The sequence below is a fragment of the Schistocerca americana genome, chromosome 1, assembly GCF_021461395.2.
Source record: "Schistocerca americana isolate TAMUIC-IGC-003095 chromosome 1, iqSchAmer2.1, whole genome shotgun sequence".
Lineage (NCBI taxonomy): Eukaryota > Metazoa > Arthropoda > Insecta > Orthoptera > Acrididae > Schistocerca > Schistocerca americana.
The window spans coordinates 894,523,402-894,535,446 of record NC_060119.1 but is presented as its reverse complement, the minus strand read 5'-3'; the positions used below and the strand labels follow the sequence as shown (position 1 = coordinate 894,535,446).

The 12,045-nt window shown below is 41.7% G+C and overlaps 1 protein-coding gene and 1 pseudogene across 4 annotated transcripts in view; one reads left to right on the top strand and one right to left on the bottom strand.

The window, feature by feature from the left end:
• The window catches only part of LOC124614660 (exportin-6-B), a 305,273-nt gene that overhangs the window by 92,553 nt on the left and 200,675 nt on the right, over positions 1 to 12,045 (top strand). The window lies entirely within an intron of this gene.
• LOC124552261 lies at positions 10,219 to 10,336 on the bottom strand (annotated as a pseudogene).

Genomic DNA, 12,045 nt, shown 5'->3' with positions numbered 1-12,045 from the left:
TGAATGAATGCTTTTTACCAATGATCTCATTCTGAATTATGTAGTTTAGGTCATCTACATATTTATTCTTAGCCTCTAAAATTGCTCACTCACTCAACCATTCATTACTGTTGTAGTTAGTAATGATGTTTGGCAATACTTTGTTGATAAGTTCATCTTTCGGTGAGACAAAGTTACAGAAATTATGAGGAAATGAAATCAATCTGCTCGATTCTTTGACAGGTACTCGACCATTACCGATAGTCAGCAATTGCTCCGAGACATCTTCAGCAGATGTATCATTAACCAATGCAACTCTCATGTTTGTTGTCAGCTGAAGTTTCTTCACGTAGCGCCATAGATTCGATGATTTGAGGCAAGCATTTATTTCTTCTGCATTCGTTGATCTTGGAAGTACTGGCAGTGTTTGGCAGAAATCGCCAGACAGTAAAATAATTGCTCCTCCAAAACATCTCGAGTCATTGCATAGATCTTTCAATGTTCGGTTAAGTGCCTCTAATGCACGTTTAGGCGCCTTTGTGCATTCTTCCCAGATGATGTTCTTGGATGCTGATAAAACTTTGGCCATTGCTGAGTTTTTTGTAATATTACATGTTGATTCTTCAATAGCTTGAAGATTTAACGATAATTTTAATGCTGAATGAGCCGTACGGCATCCTTCTATGCTATTCCAGAAGAAGCAACTGCAACCACAATGTTGGCTCTCGCACAATTTAGATGTTGATCTCATATTGTTGTTCGTTCGACAATTTCGCATTGCCAACCGAGCCGTTTCACGGGCTGCCTCACTTTGCTCTTGTGATTGAGAAGCATAAAGTTGAGCCATACTAACGCGGCACTCTTCACAGGCAATTTGTTGTTTTTCTTCAGTCCTTTCATTCGCAATGTTTTGTATCCTTCTTGCATTACAGCTTTGTCGAGAAATGTTTGATTGTCTTGGTCGCGGCATTGTTAATGGTGATTCAAAGAAAATACAAATTATTTCTTTAAATTTTTAATTAATGATATATACTGATACTTAACCATAGACGTTTAGCTGTCATTTGCATTTTGTTATTCCGTGTCATATGCATTTTTGTTATACCACATTTTATAGTGATATTTAGCTGACATTTGCATTTTGTTATTCCATGCCAGATGCATTTTTGTTATACCACATTTTATAGCAGTCGAACGGGATAAAAAGTATCCTGTGTCCGTCTCCTGGCTCTAAGCTACCTCTCCACCAATTTTCAGCCAAATCGGTCCAGCCGTTCTTGAGTTATAAATAGTGCAACTAACACGACTTTATTTCATATATATATAGATGTAGTCTCCTTGTAGATTAATGCACTTGGTGCAGTGCTGTTCCAGTACCTTGATCCCATCCGGAAAGCAATTTTCCTCCAAGTCTGACAAATAGTTGTCAACCTCAGCTATCAATTCTTCGTTTGAAGTGAATCTTCATCCACCAAGAAAAATTTTCAGTTTTGGGAAGAGATAGAAGTCTGATGGAGCCATATTGGGTGAATAAGGTGGGTGTGGCAATAATTCATACCTTAGTTCAAGTAAATTGCCATGGCGATGGCACATGTGTAGAGGAGGGCATTGTCTTGATGGAAGATGACTTTCTTCTTTGCTAAACCTGGCCTTATTTCGGGTATCTTCTGTCGCAATTTGTCCAGCAGGTTAGCATAGTATTCTCCAGTGGAGAGAGAATCTACAATCAGAATCCCCTTCGCACCCCAGAAGACTGATGCCTTGGTGGCGGAGAATCAGCATGTTTCCACTGCTTTGACTGTTGTTTTGTCTCTGGGGTATAGTAGTGCACCCAAGTTTCATCTGTGGTCACAAACCAGTACAAAAAATCTTGTTCGTTTCTCCTAAAACGGGCCAAACATTGTTCCAATATGTCCATTCTCATGTGTTTTTGGTGGAGTGTCAATAGTTGCAGCACCCATCTTGCGATAACTTTTGCATTTCTAATTCTTCAGTTAAAGTGTGATATACCCTGTCAAATGGCATCTGGCAAGTGTTCCAAGATGCTATTCCAGGCGGATGTAAAATGAATGAGTGCAACAGAAATACTTTACGCAGAAATGAAGATTTGGCCCTGTTTGACTACCCCATGAAGCAGATCTTAGGATTTTTTTAATGGTGATTATCTCCTTCTTGCCCTTTAACATGTAAATTACAACATAAACATAAATGAATGATTAAGGGAACTAGTAACTACCAAATGATAAATGCTGTTTCCAATTTCACATTTATTGTAGATTAAAACCCCTTTATATTACAAATGTTTATATATTGATGTCCAGTGGACATGAAACAATACAAATGAATTTCCTAACTAATACGATTGATCAGTTGCCCAAATCTGCCCCTTTATGTGCCTACGTGATCTAATATAAATAACGCGAGACGACTGACATCATCTACGTACCAAACACTAGAAGACACTACTTTCAAAGATCATCTACAGTGGTGTGCAACCTCAGTGGAAATAAAATTTACGTGATCACAGCTGTTTAGCTTTATAGCCCTAATAAGCTGAAGCAATTAGCAATATCACCATATGTACTGCATCTGGTGCGTCGGAGTGATGGTTCTCATACATGTATGCGACAAAATAAACCTCTTTCAAACTCTAGGACAGCAAAAGGTGGTTCTCTGACTATTATAATCTAATACTATCTTCTCCTCTCTGAAACACGAACTCCCAGTCACAAGAACAGAATTCAGATAACGTCTCAATGTGAGCATAGACAGAAGTAGTGCTCTCAATCATTGAACACTGCGTGCTCAACGACGACTCCCTACCCAGAAGTGAAGTCCAGAATTGTACAAGTTTGCAACAGTACAGTGTCTAACCGTTCTAACTATAAAATCTCTTGAGAGCAAAGACAGTAAGTCCGTCTGTACCAACAAAAGCTGATACTGAACGACCATCAAACCCGGGCGCTCAAAACGGAAGACTTCTTCTTTCCACTGCTGGCTTCCCAGCAATGCTCGGCTCCCCTCCCTCGTAACTCAGAAGGCGAGTCATATTCTCGATACCACGGAATATTCTCCCTCTCTACAGATTCTTCTGAACTCCGACCAACCATATTTTAGTCTTTTGAGGTCATACAACTGTACGCTTCTCAGAATAAAAATCCTCGGAAATAACCCAGCCTGCGATTTCCGAGGTAACGCTTCCTCATTTCTTTCTGCTGTGTCCAGGATTTTCATAGTTTCAGAAATATTATCTGGTTAACCTTCTGGCCCCCGCTACAAGACCGGCTGCCCGCCACTGTATTGGGCTTTCATGTTCAGGTGCCCAGACCGTCCATCTTGGCACTTCTTGTGTGAAGCAGGACCAACACACCTGTGCAGGCTTCTCCACCAACAGCTTGAGTTACGCCTGCCGTTCCAACCTCTACTGGTATAGGCAACCATTCAACACAGTTTTGATATTAAAGACACTCCGTCACCTTTCATGCAATAAGTGTTAACAATTATTTACAAGGTGTATGTGACAATGTCAGTCTTCCTGAAATATTCATATATATGATCCCCCCATGAACCATGGACGTTGCCATTGGTGGGGAGGCTTGCATGCCTCAGCGATACAGATAGGCATATACCGTAGGTGCAACCACAATGGAGGGGTATCTGTTGAGAGGCCAGACAAATTTGTGGTTCCTGAAGAGGGGCAGCAGCCTTTTCAGTAGTTGCAAGGGCAACAGTCTGGATGATTGACTGATCTGGCCTTGTAACACTAACCAAAACGGCCTTGCTGTGCTGGTACTGCGAACGGCTGAAAGCAAGGGGAAACTACAGCCGTAATTTTTCCTGAGGGCATGCAGCTTTGCTGTATGGGTAAATGATGATGGCGTCCTCTTGGGTAAAATATTCCAGAGGTAAAATAGTCCCCCATTCGAATCTCCTGGCGGTGGCTACTCAGGAAGATGTTGTTATCAGGAGAAAGAAAACTGGCATTCTACGGATCGGACCGTGGAATGTCAGATCCGTTAACTGGGCAGGTAGGTTAGAAAATTTAAAAAGGGTAATGGATAGGTTACACTTTGATATAGTGCGAATTAGTGAAGTTCAGTGGCAGGAGGAACAAGACTTCTGGTCAGGTGAATACAGGGTTACAAATACAAAATCAAATACGTGTAATGCAGGCGTAGGTTTAATCATGAATAGGAAAATAGGAATGCTGGTAAGCTACTACAAACAGCATAGTGAACGCATTACTGTGGCCAAGGTAGATACGAAGCCCACACCTACCACGGTAGTAGAGGTTGATATGCCAACTAGCTCCGCAGATGATGAAGAGATTGATGAAATGTATGATGAGATAAAAGGAATTATTCAGATAGTGAAGGGAGACGAAAATTTAATAGTCATGGGTGACTGGAACTCGATAGTAGGAAAAGGAAGAGAAGGAAACTTAGTAGGTGAATATGGAATGTTACTAAAGAGTGAGAGAGGGAGCCGCCTGGTAGAATTTTGCGCAGAGCATAACTTAATCATAGCTAACACTTGGTTTAAGAATCACGATAGAAGGTTGTATACATGGAAGAAGCTTGGAGTTTCTGACAGGTTTCAGATAGATTATATAATGGTAAGACAGAGATTCAGGAACCAGGTTTTAAGTTGTAAGACATTTCCAGGGTCAGGTGTGGACTCTGACCACAATCTATTGGTTATTAGCTGTAGATTAAAACTAAAGAAACTGCAAAAAGGTGGGAATTTAAGGAGATGGGACCTGGATAAACTGAAAGAACCAGAGGTTGTAGAGAGTTTCAGGGACAGAATTAGGGAACGATTGATAACAATGGGGGAAAGAAATACAGTAGAAGAAGAATGGGTAGCTTTGAGAGATGAATTAGTGAAGGCAGCAGAGGATCACGTAGGTAAGAAGACGAGGGCTAATAGAAATCCTTGGGTAGCAGAAGAGATATTGAATTTAATTGATGAAAGGAGAAAATACAAAAATGCAGTAAATGAAGCAGGCAAAAAGGAATACAAATGTCTCAAAAATGAGATTGACAGGAAGTGCAAAATGGCTAAGCAGGGATGGCTAGAGGACAAATGTAAGGATGTAGAGGTACAGATCACTAGGAGCAAGATAGATACTGCCTACAGGAAAATTAAAGAGACCTTTGGAGAAAAGAGAACCACTTGTATGAATATCAAGAGCTCAGATGGAAACCCACTTCTAAGCAAAGAAGGGAAAGCAGAAAGGTGGGAGGAGTATATAGAGAGTCTATACAGGGGCGATGTTCTTGAGGACAATATTATAGAAATGGAAGAGAATGTTGATGAAGATGAAATAGGAGATATGATACTGCGTGAAGAGTTTGATAGAGCACTGAAAGACCTAAGTCGAAACAGGGCCCCAGGAGTAGACGACATCCCATTAGAACTACTGACAGCCTTGGGCGAGCCAGTCCTGACAAAACTCTACCATCTAGTGAGCAAGATGTATGAGACAGGCGAAATACGCCCAGGCTTCAAGAAGAATATAATAATTCCAATCCCACAGAAAGCAGGTGTTGACAGATGTGAAAATTACCGAACTATCAGTTTAATAAGCCACGGCTGCAAAATACTAACACGAATTCTTTACAGACGAATGGAAAAACTGGTAGAATCCGACCTTGAGAGGATCAGTTTGGATTCCGTAGAAATGTTGGAACACGTGAGGCAATACTGACCGTATGACTTATCTTAGAAAATAAATTAAGGAAAGGCAAACCTATGTTTCTAGCATTTGTAGACTTAGAGAAAGCTTTTGACAATGTTGACTGGAATACTCTCTTTCAAATTCTGAAGGTGGCTGGGGTAAAATACAGGGAGCGAAAGGCTATTTACAATTTGTACAGAAACCAGAAGGCAGTTATAAGAGTCAAGGGGCATGAAAGGGAAGCAGTGGTTAGGAAGGGAGTGAGACAAAGTTGTAACCTATCCCCAATGTTCTTCAATCTGTGTATTGAGCAAGCTGTAAAGGAAACAAAAGAAAAATTTGGAGTAGGAATTAAAATCCATGGAGAAGAAATAAAAACTTTGATGTTCGCCGAAGACATTGTAATTCTGTCAGAGACAGCAAAGGACCTGGAAGAGCAGTGGAACGGAATGGACAATGTCTTGAAAGGAGGATATAAGATGAACATCAACAAAAGCAAAACGAGGATTTAGATAAGGAAATGAGACGCTTAAAGTAGTAAAGGAGTTTTGCTATTTGGGGAGCAAAATAACTGATGATGGTCGAAGTAGAGAGGATATAAAATGTAGACTGGCAATGGCAAGGAAAGTGTTTCTGAAGAAGAGAAATTTGTTAACATCGAGTATAGATTTACTTGTCAGGAAGTCGTTTTTGAAAGTATTTGTATGGAGTGTAGCCATGTATGGAAGTGAAACGTGGACGATAAATAGTTTAGACCAGAAGAGAATAGAAGCTTTCGAAATGATGGTGCTACAGAAGAATGTGGTAGATTAGATGGGTAGAACACATAACTAATGAGGAGGTATGGAATAGAACTGGAGAGAAGAGAAATTTGTGGCACAACTTGACTAGAAGAAGGGATTGGTTGGTAGGGCATATTCTGAGGCATCAAGGGATCACCAATTTGGTATTGGAGGGCAGTGTGGAGGGTAAAAATCATAGGGGGAGACCAAGAGATGAATACACTAAACAGATTCAGAAGGACGTAGGTTGCAGTAAGTACTGGGAGATGATTAAGGTTGCACAGGATAGAGTAGCATGGAGAGCTGCATCAAACCAGTCTCTGGACTGAAGACCACAAAAGCAACATATATATGATGTACAACCTATCAAATGATACCTAATTCTGGTTGTAACTAGCATCAAAGTATGTAGATGAGTGTTTGTAAGGTGATAAATTATAGCCACCTAACAGTGTAAGCAATTTCATTCACCTTCAGTCAGAGCTGACGATCCTCCATGACCATTTTGTGCCCTTTTGCAATGATTTCTGAAGCAGTGGCACATCTTGGCCGACCACTTCGTGGATCATCATTTAAGCTCTCCCGACCAAATTTAAAATTGTTCTTCCACTTGGCAACAGCTGAATATGAAGGAGCAGAGACCCCCTGTGTATTCCGGAAATCGACATGAATGTCGTTTGCTTTCATACCTTTCTTTATGAAGTATTTGATCACTGCTCGATCCCCCCCCCCATATTCGCAAATCACAACACAGAAACTACAAAAGAGCCATGCCACCGCCACAGCTCTCTTCCAAGAGCACTGACGTGGCATTGTGTTTACAGGCAACAGTCCAATGAATATCACATAAACAACTCATTGCACTAGCGCTGACCGCTTGTGGTGATTCTGAGAACTTTTCAAACCACCCTCGTATATTGCAGGGAGAGTTTCCAACTGCACTTTTCGGCAGGTGTTTATCGGAAGTATCCAGAGGGCACAGGCGTTGAAATGAAATTGCTGTGTTGGGCGGCGTACTCGGCAATGGAGTGGTCCACCTGTTTCTTGGACATAGTTTGTTAGTGGCCATTCATGCGAATATACAGATTGTAAGTTGTCATGCCCATGTAGAATACAGCACAGTGGTTGTAGTGTAGCTTGTAGATTACATTACTGGTTTCACAGGTAGCCATCCCTTTGATAGGATAGGTGATGCTTATGACTGGACTGGAGTAGGTGGTGGTGGTGGTGGTTGGTGGATGTATGGCACAGGTCTTGCATCTAGGTCTGTTACAGGGATATGAGCAACGATGCAAGGGTAGGGAGCAGGAGTTTTGTAGGGATGGGCGAGGATATTGTGTAGGTTTGGTGGGCGGCAGAATACCACTGTGGGAGGGGTAGGAAGGATAGTGGGTAGGACATTTTTCATTTCAGGGCACGACGAGAGTAGTCAAACCCTTGCCAGGGAATATAATTCATTTGCTCCAGTCCTGGGTGGTACTGAGTCATGAGGGGAACGCTCCTTTGTGGCTGGACAGTGGGACTTTGGGAGGTGATGTGTTACTGCCGAGATAAGGCATGGGAGATCCGTTTTTTTACAAGGTTAGGAACAAGCAGCATTTTACCATCCTCCATCCCTACCCTTCTATCCCTGCTCCTCTCCCTCCCTGCTCCAGCCTCCTCCTTACCCCCACCACCCTTTTGTGTCTCACATCATGCGCAGCTGCTCGCTGTGTGGACTCAGCAGCCAGAGACTGCAGTCGTTTGTGTGTGTGTGTGTGTGTGTGTGTGTGTGTGTGTGTGTGTGTGTGTGTCTTTGTTTTATATCTCCAAAGAAGGCCTTGTTGGATGAAAGCTCATTTTCTGCCAGTCTTTTTGTTGTGCCTATCTGTGACAGTACCTCCACTGTATGGTGAGTAGCAACTATCCTTGTTGTAGTATTGTTACAATCCATCCTGGATTTTTCATTATTTTCTCACATTTGTTGATGGTTCTTTAAGATACAAGTTTGTCTATTTTTTTTTAAGAAAAAATCGGAGGTCTCTCGTATACGAGGGTATTTCGGAAAGTAGAGATACACCGTACACCAGAGGAACAGAAGAGTTTTGGTGAGCAAGTTGGCAACACTGGTGTTAACCTTGAACCGTTAGCTTTCTCCTCGCGGTCGTTCGGCAGTGGATGGTTGCTTCTGGTTGGAGTAGGTTGTGTTTAAAATGGCTGCGCCGATTGAGAATCCCGCCAAATGCGAAGTGCGCTCCATCATACGTTTTCTTCATGCAAAAGGTCAGCAACCAGTGGATATTCACAAAGAAATTGTTTCTGTTTATGAGAACATTATGAATCTGCAAAATGTAACGAAATGGTGTCGTCATTTCTCTGAAGGTAGGACCGATGTTCATGACAAACATAGAACAGGTCGGCCATCTGTGATCTCTGATGCCCTTCTTCGCAGAACGGGGGAAGCAATTCGTGTGCATAGACATCTCACATTGAAAGAATTGCATCAGATCATACCGGACGTGTCAGTGACAACTCTTTATGACGTTGTGATTGTCACGTTAGGGTACAGGAAATTTTGTGCGCACTGGGTTCCAAAAATGTTAACGGAAGAACACAAAAAGAGAAGGGTGGGCTTTGCACTCTGCTTCCTCACACGCTATGCTGAAGCAGGTGATGAGTTCCTTGATCACATTGTGACAGGTGACGTGACGTGGGTTTATCACCATACACCTGAATCCAAGCAACAATCAATGCAATGGCGCCATTCGAATTCACCAAAAGCCAACAAATGCAAAACGTCGATTTCAGAGAAGAAAATCATGGCTTCTGTTTCTTGGTACAGACAAGGCATTCTTCTGTTGGAATTTATGCTGCTGCATATTGCCAGACTTTGAAACGTCTTCGAAGGGCAATTCAAAACAAACACAGGGGAATGCTGACAAGTGGATCACCAAAGTACTTCACATACAGCCCAGACCTTGCGCGTACCGACTTCCATGTCTTCCGTTACCTGAAGTCGCATCTTGGTGGAAAATCATTCCACGATAATGAAGAGATCAAAGATGAAGTTGAAATGAGGTTCTGACAACAGGCGGCAACCTTCTATGACTGTGGAATACAAAAGCTTGTGCACCGACTCAACAGATGTTTAGATAACGGGGGTGATTATGTTGAAAAATAAGAAATAATCCAGTTAATAAGATGTAGCTGACATTTTCTAAATAAATGTTCTATTTAAGGACTGTGAGCCATTGTATCTTTACTTTTGAAAATGCCCTCGTATTTAAAAACTTCAAAGTCGTGAAGGAAAAGCAGAAATGCAGAAGTATCAAGAAGTTGTGATCTGACAATAGAAATGAGAATGCAAAATATGAGGTAAAAAGATTTTTGAATTCTGAGGGTATCATCTGCCAGTTTACAGTATGTAACAGACCACAGAAAAGAGGTGCTGCTGAGAGAGCTAGTGGAACATTGGTAGGAAAAAGCGGAACCATGATGTTCAGTGACAACTTACTGAAGTACTACATGGCTGAAGCTGTGTCTGCAGCTGCATACCTATCAAATTGTTCTCTTTCCACAACACTTAGAGATAAAAAAGCACTCCGTCTTCAGGTCACGAGTGACCTACCGGGACCATCCGACCGCAGAGTCATCCTCAGTGGAGGATGCGGATAGGAGGGGCGTGTGGTCAGCACACCGCTCTCTCGGTCGTTATGAAGGTATTTTTGACCGACGCAGTTACTATTCAGTCAAGTAGCTCCTCAATTAGCATCAAGAGGCTGAGTGCACTCCAGAAAATGGCAACAGCGCATGGCGGCCTGGATGGTCACCCATCTAGGTGCCGACCACGCCCGACAGCGCTTAACTTCAGTGATCTCACGGGAACCGGTGTATCCACTGCGGCAAGGCCGTTGCCACAACACTCAAGAGATAAAACACCATATTAATTTTTATACACGAGAAAGCCTTTTTTATTGCTCTTGAGAATTATTGGCCGCAATGCAGTGACTCACATTCTGAAATCCCATCAGAAGAAGTGAGATAAGCACTCACAGGAAGTTTACATGTGATCGTACTGCCAGACATCAGAAGGCTATCTGTTCATTGGTAGGGGGACTAAGCAGATGGGTGTCAGCACAGATGTAAATTTTCTGAAGCATGAGAATTTTACGAGTTCAAAGATAGAGGAATCAAAGATCACCAAAGTACTTCACATACTGAATAAGAAATTAAATCAGTAGATGGTGGTATTGAATCCTTTTATGGTTTTGACAATTATCCAGTTCAAACTGAAGTTCAAGACGAGAAACATGAGAATCAAAACATTGATCCTATAGTTCCACAAGGCGTTACAGCTAGGGAGGTCAAGCAGAGAGCTGAAACCCAAGGAGTGGCCTCACCTTTATAAGCCAACTGAGCTCAGTTGGTAGAGCACTTGCCCGCGAAAGGCAAAGGTCCCGAGTTTGAGTCTCGGTCGAGCACACAGTTTTAATCTGCCAGGAAGTTTCATATCAGCGCACACTCCGCTGCAGAGTGAAAATTTCATTCTAGAGCTAACAATGCTGCACATTGGTTTATATATTATATTCAAAACAAAACACAGCTCTGTTATGTCTTCCTTGGATTCCCTTTGTACTAATTTGCATTACTCTATTTCAAATATCTACTCTTTGTAAAATTTTAACAAACTATTACTTCGAAATACAACTACCGTTTTTTGGCTCTTGGGTCATTTCATATTACAGAATTTAATCTAATATTCATTTCTGAATACCCACTCTCTAAAGAGCAGTTACAGTGCAAAGTGTTATTTATCAGGAAGTTTGTAGTGATAGACAGTAATTCATCGAGTAGAAGAGAAGTGATATCTGGCGTTCCGCAAGGTAGTGTCATAGGCCCTCTGCTGTTCCTGGTTTATACAAATGATCTAGGTGATAATCTGAGCAGCCCCCTTAGATTGTTTGCAGATGACGCTGTAATTTACCGTCTAGTAAATTCATCAGACGATTAATTCCAATTACAAAGTGATCTAGAGAGAATTTCTATATGGTGTGAAAAGTGGCAATTAGCACTAAACAAAGAAAAGTGCGAAGTCATCCACATGTGTACTAAAAGAAATCTGCTAAATTTTGGATATATGATAAATCGCACAAATCTGAGGGCTGTCAGTTTGACTAAATACCTAGGAATTACAATTATGAGCAACTTAAATTGGAAAGACCACATAGATAATATTGTGGGGAAGGCGAAACAAAGACTATACTTTGTTGGCAGAACACTTAGAAGATGCGACAAACCCACTAAAGAGACAGCCTGCATTACACTTGTCCATCCTCTGTTGGAATATTGTTGCGCAGTATGGGATCCTTACCAGATAAGATTGACGGAGGACATCGAAAAAATGCAAAGAAGGCAGCTCGTTCCGTGTTAGGGCGCGCAATAGGGGTGAGTGTGTCACTGATATGATATGCGAGTTGGGGTGGCAGCCACTGAAACAAAGGCGGTTTTCTTTGCGGTGAGATCTATGTACAAAATTTCAATCACCAACTTCCTCTTCTGAATGCGTAAATATTTTGTTGACACCCACCTACGTAGGGAGAAATAATCATCATAATAAAATAAGGG